This window comes from Petaurus breviceps, unplaced genomic scaffold (assembly GCF_028583685.1).
Source record: "Petaurus breviceps papuanus isolate PSGF00001 unplaced genomic scaffold, PetGlider_PUasm1.0 189, whole genome shotgun sequence".
NCBI classification, from domain to species: domain Eukaryota; kingdom Metazoa; phylum Chordata; class Mammalia; order Diprotodontia; family Petauridae; genus Petaurus; species Petaurus breviceps.
The window spans coordinates 47,267,734-47,290,978 of record NW_027185809.1 but is presented as its reverse complement, the minus strand read 5'-3'; the positions used below and the strand labels follow the sequence as shown (position 1 = coordinate 47,290,978).

Genomic DNA, 23,245 nt, shown 5'->3' with positions numbered 1-23,245 from the left:
TGCTAAGTGCTTTATAAATGTTCTCTTTTGATTCTCACAGTAACCCTGTGAGGTAGGTGCTACTATTATCCTCATTTTACAGTTGAGGAAACTGAGGCAGACAGGTTAAATAACTTGCTTAGAGTCCTATAGCTAATGTCTAAGGCTGGATTTGAACTTGAGTCTTCCTTACTACAGGGTCAATATTCACTGTATTGATGTGTACTACCCAGACAGATAACTGTACAAAGACCTTATAAAACTGATGTCTTTGTTAAAGGTTAAGTATTCTATTAGCCTTAAAAAAATATATGTAGTTGTTATGGTAACACATTTGTGCATGGTTTTTAGGACAATTTCATACAAAGCACAGCTGAATTCTTGCAGTAATAAATGCTATAATGGGCGGGCTATACTTAAATTTTTATCATTCCGTCTATTTTAACCCCACCAAAAAACATTCTGGGTTTGGATGGTCTGGAACTGCTTAGGTATCACAAGGATTGAATACCTTTAGATACTACCCTTTTCTACAGAGCATTGATGTAGCAGAATCCCAGTTTGCTAGCCCAAGGGAATTCCTGTGTTTCCCATTCCAATAGATCGTAAATTATATCTGGATTTCTGTCATCCATTTTCCTTGCTCATTTCCTCTTTCCAGATCACTGGGGCAACCAGGAAGTTCTGTGTTGTTTATGTGCTCTTGTTTCTGTTCTTAAAGTTAGTTTTTTGGTTGTGGTGGTGGTAGTGGTAGTGTGTGTGTGTGCATGGATGTGTTTGTGTGTGTGTGTGTTTAAATTACTATCTGGACTTCAACACTTTGTCTAAGTAGAAAAATTCTAATCATTCCTTTTTTCCTCCCTGCAGTGAATTATTACAGATTTTAAAAAGAACCTTGATAATGCAATTTAAAAATTAACAATTTGCACCCCACCCCCAAGACTTTTTAATGAACATTTCAACAGGTTTAAAACATGTTGAGAAGGTATGAAAGGTATTAACCAAGAGGAAAAATTGCTCTCCTATGTTAGAAATACATTATCAGGGCTGTAGTAGGTGGGATTAAACTTCCCTTCCTAGGAAGTAAAAGAATGATGTGGCCTGTCATTCTGATGTGAAAGCCTTTGCAGAGACAGGTTCCTAACAAAAGCCTAGAGGCTCTTTTCTCTAAGAAGTCAGACACTGTAATTAACCAGAGCTTGGCTTTGAAAGCCCCTCCCATTTCCCTTGGCTTTATGAAGAAATCTTTAATTATTCACAAAATGCAGTGACTTGGTATCAGAATTCATGCACTTTAAATTATGGGAAGAAAATTATGAGCTTTGTAGATGTTCAGTATAATGTGTGGGTCATTTTCTTGCTAATAAGAAAGGAACAGGCTTTTAATGTTTGTATTTTCAAAATAAACCTGCCAGTGGTCCTCTTCCCTGAATGCTTCAAGAGATGGAGCTTTACAAAAATACTGTAGCAGATCTGAAATTCTCTTTGGCTTCAGGCTCAGAAAGAAGTGACAGGATAAGAAATCAATCAGTCAGACCAATCCATGCCATATTGTGTTTTTACAGATCTTCATACTTTTATGAGTGATTTAAAATCTATTGTCTTATTAGAGCCTTGTGATAGACCTATGAAGTGAGTAGAACAGATATTATCCTTATTTTACTGATAAGCAAATTACAGTAAAGTTACTTAGAACCTGGATCAGAGATTTGGAACTGAAAATCCATTGTCACTCTATTGCAAATGGGAAGCTCATTAAGCATTAGTGACTTGCCCAAAGTCAGTCAGACGGAAGGTGGGATTTGAACCCAGGATCTCTGACTTCAGAGTTGTTTTTCAGTGTGTCCAACTCCACACAACTCCATGGATTTTGTCCATGGGGTTTTCTTGGCAAAGATACTGGAACGGTTTGCCATTCCTCCTCTGCGATATCCCCATTTTACATATTAGGAACTGAGGCAAATAGGGGTTAAGTGACTTGACCAGGATCACACAGCTAGTTTTAGTGTCAAGGGCCATCAAGATTTGAATTCAGATCTTCCTGATTCCAAACCCTGTTACTCTATCCACTTTATGACCTAGATGCACGCCCCCCCCCCCCCAGTGCACTGTACCTTGTCACAATTATCCCAATGCTTTGTACACTAAACCACAGTAAATCTATCTACCAGTCACCAAGGCTATTTGTCCTTGTTTGTAAGGGAGATCAAGGTAAAACTTTTCCATGCATGTTTCTGTAAATTAAAAAGCAGATTTATTTAATGACCTAACATTCTCCTACCTCTGCCCCATGTAGATTGCTTTAGGTATTACTGAAATAAGCCTTAATAACTCTAAGGAGAAGATGATTTAATGTCTATGAATATTTTAATGTGGTAAAAAATGTTTAGTTACATCCCCTACCACTATCAATAGGGTTTTAACTTTTTTTTTTTAAGAGGGTGATGAATCCTGATAAAAGTCAGGGAAAATAATGAAAGTGGAACCTTAGCACTTCTAACTAGTTTTTCTTCTCAGTCTTCACTGATTCAAAATAGTCTGTTTAGTTTTACCCACTTAGCTGAAATAAATCCCTTCTCACTTTCCCCCTCACTAAGATATTTATACAAATTCAGGAGTAATTTGCTTTCCTCCACTTCTCTGAAACCAAAAATATGCTATCCATTCACTCCCTGAAAATATTTTCACAAACAAAAGACCTTAGATTTCATAGCCAACTGAATTAAAGCCAAGGGCCATAAATGAACATTAGAAAGAATTATTAGTCCTTCCAAAGTAGATTCTTTATTCACCAGACACTGTCCTACCAAAGGTATATAAATTCTTTATTCTTACTGCATATGAAGAATTTGTTTTACAAAAAGCCTATTATTTCTGATATAGTTCAGGATAGTTTTGTTGTTTCATTTAGAAGATGCACACGGGAAAGCAATTGCAGCCTTCTTCTGTCTCTGTCCAGTTTTGAAAATAAAAATACCATTTTGTAAAGCCATCAAGGTTCAGATTTTCTGTTTGTTCCTCCCCCACCACCCTCTGGTCTTTTGTGAAGCAAGTGAAAGACAGATGAATTAAGAAACAAATCAGACACAGTATCAATTGCCAAAGGAAAAAGACAGAAAGACAACATCTTGTCCATCAAAGTGCTTAGATCAAGACTCTTTCTTTTCTCAGATGATGAAAGCACCGGGTGTGAATACGGCCAGAAGATAAATAAGGAGGGGGAAAAACTCACCAATGGTGTCTCCTAAGAAGCTTCTAACTTATTAAACTTATTACTCTGCATCAGATAAATATGTCACTTGGCTGGTGTATGCCCTGATAATTTTAGGGGAAAAAAGTAGGTAGTCCAACTAAATAAACATATGGGAGCTATTTTGTATTCTGGTAAGCTACCATAACATTTTCATGACCAAGAGGTAATGGAAATATGCAAGAGAAACAGTTAGTTTACATCTTTAATAATAGAAGGACCACAGACTAGATTTGTGGACAATGAATGGAAGAGGCCTCAATACAGTCAATACATTTGCTGTCAGTTTAAGTTGACCTCTGGTTGACAAGCAGGCTTCATTTCTCTTGGCTAATAAGTTTGCACACAAGATATGGTAAAATAGAGTTTATGCCACTTTAATGTTTTCCTTTTTAGCCAGAAAGACCTTATTTTTTAGACTTTAGGGAATTGTTGATAGAATGAACAAGGTTAGAACTCTGACTAGATCTACCAAACCAGTGAGCCATTCATCACCCAGTCATGAGAATATTCCCAAATGGAAGAGTGATAGAGAGAAGCTAGTTTAATGAGCTCTGAGCCATGAATAGAAGTGAAAATGCACTACCAAAAGATCTGAAGGGAATTTGTGTGTTGATTTTATGAAACATATTTTGTCATGTATATGAATCAATTTTTTCCTATTATCACTCCAATGTTATAGCATAAAAATGTATTGTAAACTAAACAAAGATTCTTCATCCTTTTATGTGTTATGACCCATTTGGCAGTCTTATGATCCATTTTCAGAATAATGGTGTGGGTTTTTTTATATTTGTAATTGATGAAATGTTATTTTCACTTAGAGATTAGTGAAGATCGAGATATATATCTCCAAATTCTCAACCCTACTCCCCCCAAAATTGATCTGTGGAACCCAAATTAAGGAGCCCTGCCTTAAAGCAATGTTCATATTAATGTTCATGTATATTAACAGATTATTGCTGTTAATATAATTATCATTATTATTATTGGTTATAATAAAGGCACTGGATTTGATGAATTTTATAAAATCTGTTTATGATCAAGCTCTTATGTTATATGCTCCAATTTATTTCAATTGAAACATTCATTAATCAATCATGGCCACACCCAAGGGGTACAAACTTTGAAATGAAAATAATTACTGTCCTCAAGTTGGTTACATTCTCCTGGAGTGGGTATGGGATTAAACATACACAGATAAATAAATGTGGAATTTATACAATTAAATTCAGGCAAGATAATGTTGGAGGTTGGTATAAAACAGTAGTAACTAGGGAGATTTTCTCCTATAAGTACTTTAACTGAGCCTTAAATGGAGCTAGGGATTCCATGAGGTGGAGGAAAGCAGAGAGAGCAATGGACAAAAAGAGATAAGCATTTTAGCCGTGGGGAACAGCTATGCAAAAGTATGGAAGTGGGACATTTCCCACCTTGTAATATAAGGTGTAAATAGTCTGAGAATTAGGAGACTTAGCATGTTTATAAAACTGCTGAGTAGCTGAGCTAGAGCTTGAATCAAAATACATCTGCTAACTTCAAGTTGTCTGCTTTCTATGGTGCCCCACCCTCCCTGAACCTCTTTTTAGAATTCTAAGAAGCACCAAAGTTTAATTTAAACAATGGCATCATAGTGGGAAGAGCATACACAAGGTTGAAAGTAAGCCCAACTGGGTTCCAGGGGAGTTTTGCAGTTTACTAGCTCTGTGATCTTAAGCTTGTCAATCTTCTTTAACTCCGTTTCCTCAACTGTGAAATGGAGGGTTTTTTGATTCCTTTCCTGCCACTTCATATAAATTATTTTATGATAATAAAATGAAATGATAAATATCAACCCACTTGAAAAATAAAAAAATACACAATTGTACGTTTACTAAATTATATTATGCTATACTAACTAATGAAGACCCTATTATCTTTTTTTCTTTATTTTAGTAAAACTTAAAGTTGGAAAGAGATCATAGGATCAGAAATCTAAAGGTGGAAGGGGCATTTTGCAGAGCAAGAAGCTAAGGCATTGAGGGAGAATGATTTGTCTGAAGTATCCACAGCTGGCAATCAGCAGAATTGGGAATCAAATCCAGGTCCCCTGGAAACCTAACACATTTTTTTTCTTTTCTGAGAAAACTCAGGATATTTCTTTAGGAAATAACCCATTTCTTATTTATATCCCTATATAAAAAGAGGAAAAAGGACTGATTTACTTGGTGGTCTAAGTTGTTTGTTTCCAACCCTACAAATTACTTTGTATATATGTTGTAGTTAGTAATCTGTGTAATGTAGAACTAATGAATGGGAGCCTCATTCTCAGAGAATGCACTGTGTGTTCTGCCTGCAGCCAAGCCAAATGGGGAGACCTGGTGAACCTATTGCTGGAAGTACATGGTGAAATGTAGTGAAGGGCCCAGTTCCCCACTTCATAGGATGTTCAATTGCAATTATTCTATAACTATTTCCTGTTTGCTTACCATATGATGAACTAATGGACTCATGATAAGGCTACTGAACCAAAACTGGATGTGCATTTAAAAGACACCAACTAGCCAAAGCTAGCCTTCCCTCTTTCCTGCCTGGTTGCTTTTGAGTGAGGAGGCAAGAACTGCTGTAAGCCTCCAGGTGGGGAGAGAGAACTAGTGCCTGCAGCATTCTCTTCCAACCCAGGTCAACAGGAAGCCATCAACACAAAACCCTGCTGTTGCTACTGTGACTGTCTCATCTCTTCTCCCCTGTCTTATGTGGAAAAGTATCAGAAATGGAATAGACCAAGTTATGGCCTTGTGAGTTTTAAAAGGTCAAGAGGGCTACCAGAGGTCTAGGAACTGGAGTAGATGCCAAATTTTGTGGTCTGTTAGACAAGCCAAACCTAGTCTTCTAGCAGAGCTCCAAGGAGAGACCAGCACCCAGTCCCACAGTGAACTATGCAGCCAAGATGCTGAATCTCATGAGTAAAGGATCAACTCTGTTTTTCAAACATGCTGGATTTGGAAGTGAACTTGGTGGGGTAAATATTTTGTAGCAGTTGCTTTAACTTTGAGCTTGTTCCTGGGGTAAGTCAGGTCTTTGAACAGGGCTGTATGTTCCCTTCTGGGGCTGAAATACCTTTCTTTCTAATGCTGTCAGCTCAAGTCCCCATTCTAATGTGTTCTCTCTCAATTTCATTCGCCTGTGTTTGTGCCTCAGTATCACTAAACCAAGTAATATATCAGTTAGCTTTTATAAAGGAATGCTTACTGAAATTACGTAACAAGAAACAAAAGAACCAAAATACGCCTGCCTCCTACCTAGGGACATACTTCCCTTTATATCACCTCAATGCCAAGGGGTAATGGGCTCAAACTCACAACAGTTAGTACAAAATATTTGCCTCACCAAGTCCATTTGCATATGCGGGCCTGACAAAGTATAATCCATCTCTTGTTTGTAGGACCTGGAAACTCGGAGGAGGGGGTCAATCTGCTACTGGACTGTGCAGACTCTGCAGGACTCCCATTAGTTATTCCCTCATAACAATCTGTATACAAGTTGTTTCTCCTAAAGTAGAGTGCAAGCTCCTTGAGGACATGACCAGGCACCTTTACTTTTTGTGTCCCCAGTGCCCCTACATAGTAGGTGCTTGATGAAATCTTGTTGAATGAAGTTGCCTTGACAGGTTTCAGGAATACTGAGTTCTATGCAATGGAACACTGGAGAACAGTGTCCACTGGTGGGTTAAGGTTCCCAATGCCTGTATATGTCAGCCAAACAGACAGCAGACTGAGTCTTTGCAAAACAAAAATAATTTCTTTCCCCTCTCATCTGAAAGGAAATAAAGACCTAAAATTTTCTGAGAGGCAAGAGGTAAGCAATGCATTTGGGGGCTAGGATGTGAAGGCTTCAAAGTGAAGGTGCAAACAGGAGATGAGGAAAACAGCTTCTTGTGCTACAGCTACCAGTGCTTTTGTGGCCACTGAAATGACCTTGAACTTGCGGGAAAGAAAATTCTGAGATGAAAAGGTAAGAGATTATACCTTTTCCTTGGTTATTGGGTACAATAATGATAAAACATCGATATTTTTTTCCTGATTCTTTCACTAAGCCTATTTCTCATTCTTTTTTTTTTTTTGGAGGGAGAAGGCAAGGCAATTGGGGTTAAGTGACTTGCCCAAGGTCACACAGCTCGTAACTGTGTCAAATGTCTGAGTCCAGATTTGAACTCAGGTCCTCCTGACTCCAGGGCTGGTGCTGTATCTACTGCACCAGCTAGCTGCCAGCCTCCCCCTCCAACCCACCCCACCCCCCATTTCTCATTCTTTATTTCATTATCTGTTAAGACAGGCCTTAGACTAGCTACTCTATGGGTAGAATAAGGCCCAGGCCCCTGCTAGCGATACTGGGGTTTGTAATCACAGACTCTGGACTGGAGCACAGAGATTTCAGATGGAACAGAGTTTTGACTCACTCTGGGAAGATACAGAAACACATGGCTAAGCAGATACCGAGGACAGATGGAGAGTCTGTCACAGAAATGGCAACAGTGACGATGGTCAATGCTTTCTATAGGGACTGATGATAGGTGTTCAGCAGCTGTAGCTTTTGCTTGTTAAAAGAATTCACTGAGAGGTGATCATCTCTTAAGACACGTAGAAAGAGAGCAGATGGTTTAAAATCTGCCTCAACTCCCTCCTCGCCTCTGTGTGCTTCTGTGTGTGTGCTTTCATGTGCTTTTCTTGCTATGGCTTGAAACTTTCTCCACCCTGATTTTCTTCACATGGAGACCCATGATTGCTTATAGATGTGGTGTGCTGTGCTGTCTGTCTATGAGTTGTCGTGGGTTGGAGAAAGAGGGAGTGAGGGACTGTGTAAAGCACAGCTAGAGTTGATATGTGACATTTCATTAGGTCAGAAACTAAATCTTTGGATAGATGTTAGGAATCTTTCCTACCTGGGGTCTTAAGAGTCCTATGTGATTTTTAAAATTAATAGCTTACATAATTTTATAGATTTTATGAAAATCTGAATTTAAACTGGATCCAAGCCTCCCCCATAACCCCTTTTCCCCCCCTACGTTAAATGTGTCATGGATCCTAGTCAGAATAGGGTCATTCTTATGTAGAAGCACCAGTAAGTTTCCTTTGACATGGGGAAAAGAAAGACAGTAGAAATAAGGTCTAGAAGCAGGGGTGGGGAACCTGGGGCCTCAAGGCCACATGTGGCTCTCTCAGTCCTCAAGGGCAGTAGCCCTGTGACTGAATCCAAACTTCACAGAATAAATCCCTTTAATAAAAGTATCTGTTCTATACAACTTGGACTCAGTCAAAAGGCTATATGCAAGGACCAATAAGGCCACAGGTTCCCCAACCCCAGGGAGGGATGATCATTGCCAAGGCCTGGCCAGAAGATATAAGTATGCCTTAGGAAGAGGGATATGCTTGTAAATATTTAACAACTTGCTCTCCAGAAAAATTTTTAAAAATGTACACAAGACAGTACTTTTAAATTTAATCTGAGTTAATACTTTCCCCATCATTTTCTTAAATTGAGATTATCAACAAAACAATAAATGCAGACCTGATATGTAGGGTTTGCCAATTTCCAGGGTGTAAATGCTCACATTGAAAATTTAACAGTTGACCTTCATGAACCAGTTTGAGGAAGGGCCAACACACCCCTTTTTAGGAAGGATCAGTCCCTAGTCTTTGCAATTAGGAGGAGGGGAAGTCCTCCTCAGCCATACTTTAACTTCTACAGTTACACCTGCTGCATACTCTTTTAAGAAATTCTCTTCCTTTTCCATGTTGGCCACTTGTTCTTCAAACTGAACACATTTCTCTAAGATATCATTTAGGGTATGTGGGTGTGTCCTTGGTAGGAATGAAAAGAAGCAGCAAAGTGGGAGGTTGTGGTTGCTCTGGAGACAGTGAAAGAAAGACAGAAAGAAATTTTCTTCATAAATTGATGGGGTGTGAATTAAGGGTTTAGAGAGCCAGAGGTTTTTTTTTTAATTTTTTATTGAAAGCACACTATTAGACTTCCTTGAAATGAATCTGGATTGTAATGGATTTCTCTGAACAAAGAAGAGCTAAGCATTGGTATTAGGGTGGGGAAGATTCTAGATAAGGTTACATTTTCTCTCTAAGCCCCTCAGAGCCACTCATGACCTTGAGAAATTGTCCTTTCCTCATTGTTTTCTCCTGGCAAGTTTAAAAAAATACTCATCTACCATGAGGGACAGTGGGGAAGTTAACTAAGGGTCATGCCAAAGAGACATCTAAAAGGAGGATCCAGAAATAGTTGTGTCTACCAGAGACACAGGGCCCTACAAGAGCAAGTGTTTAGCTTTTCCAATTAAATCCACCTCCAAACCCCAGCTACTGTAACACATGGTAGCTTAAAGGTTGCATTATGCATGGATGCTCTATTGTTTCATAGGCAATATAAACACTGAAAACTCATTGAACATAAACCTTCTTTTAAATGGCTTCTTTCTAACTTAGCTCTGTGATGCCTTTGAGAATTCCTTAACTAAGTTTCATTTTAGTCTTCAGTAAATGCCGCCTAGGAAGTAACTGTAAATCTCCCTAGGAATAGGTAATGGAAATATATATTATTTCTAGTTCCACTTCTCACTCTTTTGACTAAATCACTTCTCTACCAGAAGCCTTCTTATCCTGAAGATGCCTCCACTTTAAAGCCCTCTCTTATTTTTTAATCCTAGCACAATGCAAACACTTCATAAAAATTTGTTGTTGTGGTTGCCCCTCACCCAGACCTTCATTTCATGGGCTATGTTTACTTCACTCCTGGCTCAACTCCTTGTTCTCCTGAAGTTTTCATCTTCTTGCCAATAGCCCTACCCCCATGCAGGTACCATGTTCCCCTCACCATCAATTTCTAACTCCCTTTTATATGTCTTCCCCATTAGAACGTAAGTTCATGAAGAATAAGGACTCTCTTTCTCGGTCTCTCTCTTCTCTTTGTCTCTGTCTCTGTCTCTCTCTCTATCTCTGTCTCTCTCTCCTCCTTACCCCCACCCCACCCTACCATCTTTAAATTTTACAAGCAGAGTTTGTTCACAGCCAGAAAAGTATAAAGAACTGTTTGAACTTCTGTCATGGTAGTAAAGTAAGCATTCAATTTGTGTAAAAGAATATTTCTTACAAGCCTCGGGCAAAATAATACTTCAAAATCAGTTAGGTTAGAAGGATACTATCATGTTCCCTGAAGAACAGCAGAGGAAACTGAATATATTGTAGTTCAGTGGTGCCTTTTGGTCAGTTGACATCAGAGATGTAGGGTTCATAGATGATTTCTAAATGATTTTTTAGACATGATTAAAATTTTCTCTATCCAAGTTTTCTAAATGAATAAAATTCCTGCAGGTTGAACATGGTCTACATTGAGGAAGTCTAGAAGCCAAGTTTTTATTCTGGGAGAATCCAAACCAGAATGTATTTTTGATGAACTAAGTAAAGCAGTCTTAATTTCCATTTTATTAGCCTCTGTACATTGTTCATTTTGTTTCAACCCCTCAATTGTTTTTTTTCTTTGTTTTGTTTCTTTTTAAAAAGACTGGTTATTTGGCCTGAACCTGTTCCTTGGAGGCATCAGAGTAGTTTAGATTCCTGGATGACCCCTTGAAAATCCTTTTAATTATAGCAGCCATATTTCTAACTGGCATTTCATGTAAAAGGGGGGAACATTTTTTAAAACTTAAAATAATCCACAGATTTTACTAGTAACAGGCCAACTTAATACCAACTTCTGCTTGCAGGTTTTATTTGGAAGTTACATAGTGGATAAAGTGTTAGATTTGTAGTCAGGAAGACTGGACTTCAAGCCTTCCTTCTTCCCCATACCGTGTAAGCTTGGACAAGTATCAACTTCTCTGAGCCTCAGTTTCCTCATCTGTAAAATGTGTATAATTATAACATCATGAGGCTGTTGTGAAGATTAAATATGAGATACATAAAGAATTTTGCCACCTTTAAAGCATTATATAAATTTCACTTATGATGATAATGGTGACAATGATGAGATTAATGACAATGCCAAAGGAAACTAGCTGAATGCCTTTTTCTGATCTTCTCTTTTTCGCCTGTATTTATCCTGTAGCTAAGTATTCTTTCATGATGCTCTGGATAAGATGTTAATGGAGACTAAGATTGCACTTAACTGAATGAAACAGTAATCCTTACTCTTTTTAATTGCCCCAGATTTCATTGGGAATCCTAGGCAAATGTCTCATAAATGTATGTTGTTGGTGGACCAGGCAGGGGAATATAGAAAAATAAAAAGCCATTCCCCCCTCCTCCCCCGAGTAAACTACTTAAGACTTAGGACCTACTGATAGTCAGAAGACCTTTTACACAAATTAAATTCTTGCTTTACTACCATAACAAATGCCCAGACAGTTCTTTATACCTTTCTGGCTGTGAACAAACTCTGTTTGTGAAATTTGAAGATTGGGGGGGGGGGAGGGAAGAGAAAAAAGAGAGAGAGAGAGAGAGAGAGAGAGAGAGATGGAAGAGAGGAGAGAAGAAAAGAAGAGGAGATAAAAACAATAGCAACAAAAATGTTTTATTCATTGCTATTGGTATTTTCTAGACATTTTCTGTTTCTTTTACAATTTCTAGTGTGCAAATGTAAATTACCAAGAACCCTAAGAATAGAATACTGAAGTCTTATGTCTTATTGTCACATGGAGGTCATCCTGAGTTTTCAGATGCTTTTCCAAGCAAAGCAAAGCTGTAGAAGAATAATATTAAGTTGGAAAGAATTGTCAGATTGCTCCAATGAAAGAATAGCCCAGCCAGGTTTAGGCATATTGATTACCAGAGAGTTGGCTACTAGGGGAGAGAGAGAAAGCGCAAGAAATTAGACATGCTAGCTGAGTGATATATAAATAGTTTTAACTATCAATATATTGTTATAGATATGTATAATGTCATTTAATCAGATTAATACAATCTATACTCCCATGTATATATTATGTATACTCCCACATATATGTGTATATATTATATATACACATACTTATATGTGTATCTGTGTGTATATATACATACATACATATGCACACATCTAGCAACTAAGAACAACTACTTTTTAAATATATTTTTAGAAAAATATACTAATAGCTTTTGTTTTTATATACTTCCTAAATTTCCCAATATATTCCCTTCCAAATCCAAAAAGCCATCACTCATAAAAAAGAATACATATAAAAGAAAGAAAAAGAAGCTAAGTAATTGGAATTATGTCCATACCCTTTGACTCATTGTTACCAATGCAATCCACATAGTTCAAGGAAGTGTATGCATATACCGTGTTTCCCCGATAATAAGACCTATCCTGAAAATAAGCCCTCCCCTTACTGTGTAAGATTCCTCTAAAATAAGCCCTCCCCCGAAAATAAGCCCTATTGAGATTGCTACTGTAGTGAAGGTGATCCCCTGCGCTACACGCTACATTACGGTACCCTCTGTATGCACCGTCTTCCCCCCGGTGAAATGCACGCCGCGCTCCGAGCTGCATCCAATCAGAGCTGCAGCAGTGAGCGCGTCATCCTGTTCTTCCCCAGTGATTTGCTTGCTGGCGCCATTGAGAGCAGTGCCGCGGAGGAGAGCTGAGGCAGGACAACATAAGCCCTCCCCTGAAAATAAGCCCTCTGGTGTTTTTCTTTCCAAAAAAATAATAAGACAGTGTCTTATTATCGGGGAAACACGGTAGTGGTGAAGCTAGAAAACTGTCTTCTAAGGCATAGAAGGACTGTACTGTGTATCAGAGGTTATATTCATATCAGTGAATTCATGGAACCTTGAAGAATTAAGAATATGAACATGATAATATCGCCTTCATATGATAAGGTGTATCAATATCAGATATACTGTGGAATTCTACCCTCATATTTCAGTGACTCAGTATCTTGATATATTTAATCTTTACCATTCACTTGCTCCTTTATTTTCATGCGGGGTCTGGTAGGAAATCCATGTCCCTTCTTTTGGCCATATTGTATCTAACCATTTCTTCCCTGATGTAGCTGTGTCATTGATTTTAGTTCCTAACTTTAAGCTTCCTTCTGGATTTGAGTAACTTTTGCCTAAGACATCAAGTCTATTGAAGGTATAGTCATATTTTATGTATTATTCAGAGAATGCATACAACACCAAGGGACCAACCAATAATAGAAACACTTGAAGTGCTCTTGAAGATAGTGCTATTCATGCCCTTCCAGAACATTCTCTTCATCCACCCAGTGACTTAAAGTTCTTTGGCCACAGTTTAAAGGGGAAGCTTCTTGAAATAAGTCTGAACAAAAGCAATTTACAAGAGAGTAACAGTTGCTAATATCCCCTACCCCACCAAACACCTATAAAAACTAAATAAACATTTCTTAACACACCCATTCGAAAAGGATTGTTTAAGCACTCTCAGATCTGTAAATAAAACTTCCTAGTTACAAGTAAAGTATTACTGTACAACAACATGTAATATTTTGAAATGCCTAGCACAGAGTCACACATAAGCTGAAGGGAAAGAGGAAAATATGGAAACATTTTAAGGAAGGATGTGACTCATAGGAAGATTGCCAATCCGAAAACACAGAGAAATATAGGAAGGAGATGGAGAATATCTCTAGAGTAGAGAAGGAAAATAAGTGGTTTGGGGAGCAGATGGTGCTATATATCTCATTCTTAGAGATAAGAACAGTGAAGAATCTGCTTTTTCCCTTGAAAAACTTACATAACTTATATTTGTTATTTCATTTTATTTCTTTTAGGAGTGGTTTCATTTATAATTCCCTCTCATTCCAGATTTGACTTTTATCAATTTCCAAGAGACTACCTTAAGAAACAACACCTAACATTTATTTATCATTTACTAGGTACCAAGCACTGCGCTGAGTGATTTAAAATTATTATTTCATTTACTCCTTTAAAAACAATGCTTGGAAGTATTATTATCCCCATTTTTACAAATAAGGAAACTGAGACAAACAGAAGGTAAGTGACTTGCAAAGGTCATACATCTAGTAATTGTCTGAGACATTATTTGAACTAAGGTCTTCCTGACCCCAGGCCCAGCACTCTATCCACTGTGTCACCTAGCTGCCCAATAATGCTATCTCTTTTTCCCTGTGTATACTGTGCCCCTACCCCCTTCCTGCTTCTTTTTTTTCAGATATTACAGATAAACAAGAGGTCAGCAAGGTTGAACCATATTTTTTAAGGTGAAATACTTTTGACAACTTTTCATTATGGGGTTCTTCATGGTATGTTTAGATATCATGAAGTAGAACTAAAGAAAGTCTCATTTATTTTTTGTCATATCTCTTAGGTCAACATAACTAGACATCATCAAGGAGGAAAAATGATACTTTTAAACATTTTTAGAGATAATTTGGAGCTTTATATTTTTATCCAGCATCATTTTAATCACCCAACATTTAGAAAAACCCCTGTCCCACACAATAATACCCCCATCCCCACCCTGTTGTAAAAGTCAGTGTCTTTAAGAGTCTGGAAACTTTTGGCAAGGAGAACCATCACCAAACAATGAAACATTTCCTTTTCATGTACGTTGAGCGATGTCAGGGCTTTTTAGATCTTCATGATCCTTCTAAGAGCTGTCCAAATGCCCCCATGTTAAAAGTGGAACATTGAAATGATGTCAAAAATCATTGACAGCAGGGCTTATGCCATCATGAGTTCTGCAATTCCAACATGACAAGTCTTGAGCATGTCCAGATGTACATGGGGAAGGTTTCATTTAGCCTTCCTAGAATCAAACTTGGAAGCATATAGTAGGAGGCTGCTCATTTAGAGCTTTGCTATATTCACATTGGCCAGATGTGTGGTTTGTATTTTCAGAAAAAAAAATACAAAGGCATTGTTCTAAATGTTATATGAAAGCCTGTTCTGTCTTCTCAAAAGCAGATTACAAAATACATATATATTCCTTTCCCAAGTTTTTGAAAGATAAAATCCTGGTTTCCTTTTCTCTGTCCTTTGAAAATAAATGGAAACCTAGGGATAAATTTGTAGCATTGACTGTTAATAGATTGGTCCAATCTATCCAATATGAAAGTGAAAAAAATTTGGCAGATATCTAACAAGTAGAGACAGTGTGGTACAACATAAAGCCCTTGGGGCTAAGAATTAGGAACCTGGATTCTCATATTGGCTGTATCATTGGTGTACTGAATCACTATGAGTAAGTCACTTAGCCATTAAAGGCATTACTTTCCTTATCTGTACAATGAGGGAATTGGACTAGATGCTATTTTTTTCTTTAGATTTTACCATTCCACAAGATGAATTCACAATGTGAGAACAGTTAGTGAGGCTTTGTTTTTATTGCCTAGTGGTAGAGATGGGTCAGTCAGTCAGTCAGTCAGTCAGTCAGTAAACCCTTCATTTTATTAAGCCTTGAGCAATGAATGGTCTCTGCCTTGGTCAAATAGATCTGTTAAAGACCTCAGCTTGAAAAGACCAACATACCCCACTGCATCCTGGGCCATTTCCAGTTATCCTGATGCATATCTGGCCACTGGACTTTGGAGGAGAAAGGGAGGCTAGTGACATTGCACAGCCTTCCTCACTTAAATCCAATTCACTTGCATGTCATGGGACCACCTCCCTGATATATCTTCTTCGAGAACGAAGGACAAACAGCAGAAGGAGTTGTTTAAATTAAATTAAATGCCCACTATGTGTCAGACACTGGGGATATAAAGAAAGGCAAACAAACAAACCAAGTGCCTGCTTTCAAGAAGCTCACAGTCTAATAATATACAAACAACTACGCAAAAATAAAATATATGGAGGATCAACTGGAGATCATCAGCAGAGAGAAGGCACTGGAATTAAAGGGGATTGGGAAAGGCTTCTTCTTGTTGAAGGTGAAATTTTAACTGAAACCTGAAGGAAGCCAGGTAAGCCAGGAGGTGGAAATGAGCAGATACTAAGATCATGTCTAAATATATTTGATATCCAGCTCCTTTCACTGACAGTTATCACTGTTATGCTAAATGTTCAGCAGAACTATGGTATGCATAAATAATGATGGATTTGAAATCAAATGATCTGAATACTAGTGTCACCTATGACACTTATTACATGTGTGACCTTAGGCAAATTACTCAAAGTCTCTGGGTATCATTTTCCTTAATTGTAGAAAGAGAAGATTGGACTCGATGATATCAATCCCCTATGGCTCTAAATCTGTTATCTCATGATCTAATTAACATGCTCTAATTCAGGGTGATTTGAGTTTTGGTAAGATAATATAATCAAGAGTGCTGTAGAAGCCCCTCTCCCCTGACTCTGACTACACCAAAACAAATAGTGAAACAAAAAGTTGGGAGCTACAAAATGCAAAAAAAAACAAAATAAAATAAAATAAAGGTCAATAATGACAGAAAGAAGAAAAGTGAAAGGAACAGACACAAGGTAATTTTTTTTGGGGGGTTAGGGGGAGAGTAAGGAAGAAGGGATGTAAGGATAGAATCTCCCTTTCTTGTCTAGTCTTGAAGTACAATGGTCACACTTGGGCCCAGTCCCAGTATTGATAGGCACAGAAGTTTAATCCTGTTTTCTTTTTCCAGTGTATGACAGTGAACCTCAGCTCTGGGGACTCATGATATCGATGCTAGACTTAATGTGGACACCCATTTAGCTTTAGTCTACTGCATCTCAGACTCCCAAACTAAAGCAACCATAGCTCTTGTGTTGGGATGAGGGGCAGGGGAGAGCGATGGTGATGGATAAAAGGTCATATCCCTGTGACTGTGGATTTTATACACTAACCTTTTGGAATAAACTCTTTGACAGAGTCCCGAGGTGTATTCTACTACCAGGTAAAATTGAATATCATGAATTATACCAGCGTCAAGCTTCAAGAAGAAGCAAAGCAGGTTGCTGTGGAAGAATGTGAAACCTTGAGGCCAACAAAGTAAAGGTGAGATGGGACCAGAAGTGCAAATGTTCATAATAAGTATTTGAGATAGCTCAGGAAAAAGAGGCTGTCAGTAGGAGGAATGAAGGGTAGATTTGAGAAACAAATGCTACTAATATTGTCCTAGAGAACCCCACCCCCCTCCACCCTTTCATGGCCCCACATTGATGTGGAAAATGGGAGAAGAGAGGTATGCCTAGAGACTAAAGAAAATCAGTTGCATAAAGGAGGAACCCCAAAGACTAGAACTGATAAAGATCAAGAATAGGTCTAAAAAATTTTCCCTACATTTTCCCAACTGATCACACTCTTCCTCTGAAGGAAAATGACCTCTTCCAACCCTGATGTCCTGAAAGAAAACAGAGGAGGTGAAGGACATGACTATACCAGACCTTCATAAGAGAAGAGATTTTCAGAAAGGATATCATAGAAAACTCTGCAGAATGACTGAGTAAAGCCAACAAAAGCTGATTGTGAAGAAATGAAGCATCATTCAAAAGAAAGCCATCTCAATGAACAGGTATTCCACAAAAAAAGGAAACTAAATCAATACCCTAAGGATTTTGAATAAATTAAATTCCCCAATATGAAGAAAAAGAATAGAGGAATAGATATGAAAACAAAATATAAAACAAAATACATACAAGAAGAATATTTTAAACATATAGACAGTGTGAAAACAAAGAAATGGAACAAAAACTATTATGGTACAAGTGATTTGAAAATACCATAAACAGCAATCAGGACCTAAGATAAAACCACGATAAAAATGAATAAAGTCAAAGAGACCAAGGTAAACCATATTTGACATTTGAAGTACAATAATAAATGAAAAAAAACAGTACTGAATGGATATGCACCATTGGCATAGTGGTTACATTCCTATAATAAGAGCTAACAGAATTACAAAGAAGATATTCATGGTAAAAATAAAAATAAATTATATATTTCAAACTCATATAACTACCCCCAACAAAAAGGAAAATATAGAGCTTAACAAACATAAACTAGATTTGACCTCCCTCTGATGACTTTGAATTAGAATATTAAAGAATGCATATATTCTCAGCATCCCTCAGAACCTTTGTGGGGGAAATGACTGTTCTAAAGCCTAAAGGAATCATAATTAAATGTAAAAAATCAGGAATAATAAATGTGTCTTTGATTGACCATCACACAAATTAGTAAGAAATAAAGGACAGTCATCATAAATGGACATCTTGCATAATGAAATGAATCAAAGGATGATAGAAATAATAAATAGCCACGTTATGAATAATGACAACAAACAACATCCCCAAAACTTCTGGGATGCAGCTATAATAGTCCTCAATGGAAAATATGCATTTGTGAAAACTTTTGTCTAGCAAATGGAAAATCAATGAACTAAGCATGCATTTAAAAATACTAGAAAATAAACAAGTGAGCAAACTGCAATAAAGTACAGAAAAAGAAATCTTGAAAATTAAAGGAGAAACAGACACTTGAAGTAAGAAGTTATAGAGCCGATACAACTGTTCCAAATAGTTTTCATTTAAAGATGAGCAAACTCAATATGCAAACCTATTATTTAACATGATCTAGACAAGAAAGAGGAATTACGAAAATAAAAAAAAAAAGAATTCAAAAAGGCTTCACACACACACACAAACACAAACACCAGGCCATATGGACTTTGAAGTGATTTCAATAAGAGCTTTAAAAACCAATGAAAATCTACACTACAAAAGTTCTCCAAAAGAGAGGCATAGAGAGAGTCATTTGGCAAAATCTTTTTTTTTGTGAGATAATTATGGAAATACTCAAACCAAAGGGAGGCAAAGAAGAAAAGGATTTCCCAATGGGCCAATCTCACATGTGATTAAAGATGCAAAAATATTAAATAAAGTCCTAAGGAGTGACACTTACAAACACATATGTAATGGTGATGTAATTTGAATTTGAAGATCCCTTTGTATTGGCAAAAGTAACAGGTACTTAGCACTTAGCAATTAATCAAGCCTCTGTTAAAGAAACAGAAGGTGTGATCCCCTGTGGTGAATGTAACAGGAAGGCCTGAATAGGGAGGAGCAATACTGTATATAAGGAAAGACCTTGTCTGGAAAAGTCAAATCTTCTTGGAGCAAGCTTTGTGGAGGCAGAAGCTGCTGCTGCCGTGGAGGCTGAAGAGGAAAAGCTCCCCAGGCTGGAGAGAATAATTTTTATTTGGAGAATCTGGATGAAGTGATTTTGATTCTAGGAACCAGCTGAAACTTCGGCTGAGTCCAAGGGCCAGCCAGAGCTGCCAAAAACTGAAGAAGCATGACTGTAATGCTGGTACTTTGTATGAACCTGTTGTAGCTTTGTTAAGCCTTGACTTCCCAGGAACAGAGACTGTGAAGGACTTAAGGTGGACTGGACACTGAGCTTCAGTGTGGAACAGGAACTGCATGGAGAGCTGGACAAGGAACTGGGAGCAGTCTGCCTTTGAAGCCAGGTGACAGTTTGGTGAATCCAGATAGGATCTGGGGCCATGGAAGGGGATCCAGGGAATCTGAGAAATCACCCTGAATCAAGCTGAAAAAAGACTTTACTTGGATACTGTGTACTGACTGAGAAATTGTAAGTTACTAGTGACCTAGGAGTGGAGGGCTTGTGCATTTTATGATGATTGAATAGTGAATAAGTGCCTGAATAAGTGACTGATTGAGTTAACTTAGTGTGCCCCATGAGTAGAGAACTTGGACTGTTGTACCTTGTGTCCCTTGAGGAGGCAAATCTGCTTAAGGATGATTGAATGTTTGAGTTACTAGATGATTATTCTTTGTTAAAAATTTTGTGACCACTATGGTGGAAACTATGTGGATATTTTAGGGATAAGCTGTTGTGAATGCTATATTTTGATTTTCTGTGCTAAGTTATAACATTGAGAATGCTGTACCTTGATTTACTGTGAATGTTTTGCTCTGATTTGTTATGGAATAAATAGAGTATTCACTAAACTGTGTAATCAGAACCTTAAAAGCGGTACACAGTAACATTCTTCTGCAAAGCTGTTCATGTGTGGCATTACAACATATGGCACAGTTAATCATATAAATGACAAAGATTACCAAAATAAACACATGATCATTGCAATAGATGCAAGAAATGGTATTTTTTAAAATGTAGTATTTTAAGCTCCCTAAATACTGGCATGATAGGGCTCAGGATTAATGTGAACAAAAAATGCATTTAAAATGAAGAGCTAACACTGTTTGCAATGCTAGAAATAATAGAAAATTGCTAGAATTTTTCAAATTGCAGACAAGGATAAAATAAGGATTCACTACTACCACCACCACCACCACCATACCACATAGCCCCATCTCATCTCAACATTATTTGCCATAGTTCTAGAAATGTTAGGTATGTTGATAATATAAAAGGTGAAAATTCAATGCATAAACATTAGAAAAGAAAAGTCAAAATTGTAACTGTTTTTAGATGGCATGATGACATACTCATACAACCTCAAAGAATCATTGAAGAAACTAATAGAAACAATTTCTAACTTCATCAAGGTGGCAGTATACAGACTAAATCCACAAAATTTACAGTATTTAGTATTAATGAAAACAAGGAAAAAATGTCACAGTAATTCCATTCAAAATAAATATGAAATATAGAAACATATAAGAGTTAACTTACCAGAAAACATATACAATACACACATATGAGTTTATATGTATCTGTACATGTGAATTTATATGTATGTGTGCATATGTATATATGAATAGTAGAAATAGAAAACATTCCTTATAAGAATAAAGGAAGGTGCTAAGCATGGTGTAATTGCAAGGGAATTTGAAGATCTTCCCTGATATGAAAATATACTTTGCCCCCTAATAGGTTGAATGTGGTCACATGAAGCCTATAGTGGAAGGAGTTTTCTGAAGGGTAGAACAGAGTCAAACAAGAGAAGCTTGCTTGGGAGAGACTTGTTTTTCAGGAAGGTCTACACCTTGTTACTTTGTAATTACACAGTGGGTCACAAGGGTTGTGATGTTCTCTGACCCTGGAGAAGGCTATACATACCTCTGAGGTGAGGTTTTGCTTTGGGGCTCACTTTGGGAAGAGTTGTGTGATTTAGCCGGATGAGCCTCTGGGCAGTCATTTGAGCCCCTTAGCTTTGAAAACCCAGATGTTGGTACTTCTTTCTCTGGTAACTAACATTGTATGGATATAATGGTCAGACAGCTAAAAGCCCTGTCTGTTGGTTTTTTAAATTGTGTTATTTTCTCTATATTTTTGGTCTATTTGTAACTTCTGTTTGTATTCTCTGAAATTCAGTGTGCAACTTTCCCCCTTGAACTAGATAAATGATATATGTTTGGTTAGAGTAAGATTGTTAACCCTTTTTGAGTTGCTTTCCTTTAGAAAAGCAAATCAAAGAACCTGTGCTAGCAGTCATCCTGGGTGTGCTAGGGTGCTTGCTGCTACAAATAGTGTAGTTGGCAGGATCTGCAAACTAAAAGGAAAGTATGGGGGCTGGGATAATAATTTGTTTCCCAGTTATGGTAGCTATGATTCTGTGGAACTATGGAGAAGAATCAGAGAACTGGCAGTGTTCTGACTTCAGCGAGGTGAGAGCGGGAACAGTGAGCTGCCTGCATCAGAACTGTGGTAGAAGCCAGTAGCAGCTGCCTCCTGTGGGAGGAGGAGGAACCCAGGAGTTCAGAATCCAGTCCCAGGGCAAGATAAGGAATGTACAGCAAGGCAGGAGTGCTGAATGTGCTTTCTTGGTTTGGGACTCAGGGGAAGGATGGAAGTTTAAGACCCTGTGGCCACTCTGGTAATGATTTTATGTTATGTATCTTGCAGATGTGATGTGTTTATTTTGTGGGGATTATGTTGTACTTAAGAGATGTTAATGCTAAATCAGATATAAATTGCCTAATAAAGATCTTGGGACAGAATGTAATGGTAAGGGAATTTGAAGTTCTTCCCTGCCCCTTGACAAGCCTAATGGAATTTGAAGATCTTCACTGATTTGAAAATAAACTCTGCCCCCAATAGGCTGAATGTAATCACATAAAGCCTGTGGTGGGAGGAGTTTGCTGAAGGGTAGAGCAGAGCCCACAGGAAGCTGGGAAAAAGAACTACACTAAATGGTTGGGAGGAGAGCACGTGTCTCAGGGCATCAGTCAGACTTGTGAGTAAATATTGGTCTTGTGTTGGTTTGTAGGAAGGCTAAAAGATGGTGTGCCTCTCTGTGCTGCTGTGGCAAAGTCACTTCTTTGCTACTGTGATGGAATTGGCTTACAGGGGATTTGGATTTCTGGTGTCTGAATACATGTTTTGGTTCTGTCCTCTATTTAGAAAGTCTATTATCTTTTGTGATTGAGCACCATGCAGGTATATTTATAGTGATCATGGCCACTGTGAATATTGCATTGATGCTATACATGATAGTATATGCCTGAAATTCTAGCTACTAGGGAAACTGAGATTGACAGATCTCTTGAGTTTAGGAATTCTGAGTAATAAGTTAAGCTGTCTTTAGGTGTCTGTGGTAAGTGTGACACCAGTATGGTGAGTACTAGGGAGTGGAGGGTCACCAGGTTGCCTAAGGAGGGATGTACCATCTCTGACTGGAAATGTAACAGATCATAGCTCTCACTTGGTCATAATGTATAATCTTTGTAATGTATTTCTGTAATCTTTTATCTAGTATTTAATTTAGGATTTTTGCACCCATATTTGTTAATGGAATTGGTTTAAAATTTTCTTTCTCTGTTTTCACTCTTCCTGGTAAAGGTATAAGTATCATATTCATTTTATAAAAAGAGTTTGGTACGATATTTTCTTTGCCTCTTATTCCAAATAAATTATTTACTATTAGAATTATTTCATGTTTAAATGTTTATTAGAATTCACTTGTAAATACATCTGGCCCTGGCACTTTTGTCTTTTTTTTAGGAAGCTTATTTATAGCCTGTCTAATTTCTTTGTCTGAAATAGGTCTATTTAGATATTCTATTTCCAATTCTGCTAATCTAGACAATCTATATTTCTTTGTAAATATTGTTCCATTTCACTGTTAAAATTATTGGCATA

General features: G+C 37.6%; 1 long non-coding RNA gene across 3 annotated transcripts in view; it reads left to right on the top strand.

Moving 5' to 3' along the window:
* The window catches only part of LOC138164486 (uncharacterized), a 22,494-nt gene extending 3,705 nt beyond the window's left edge, over window positions 1–18,789 (top strand). The window contains exons 2-5 of one of the 3 annotated variants that reach the window (XR_011169079.1): window positions 7,032–7,222; window positions 14,097–14,214; window positions 17,044–17,170; window positions 17,489–18,789. This is a non-coding gene — a long non-coding RNA (uncharacterized lncRNA). The remainder of the gene's footprint in view (window positions 1–7,031; window positions 7,223–14,096; window positions 14,215–17,043; window positions 17,171–17,488) is intronic. The other 2 variants (XR_011169078.1, XR_011169080.1) reach the window with 2 other exon arrangements.
* The last annotated feature ends 4,456 nt before the right edge of the window (window positions 18,790–23,245 follow it).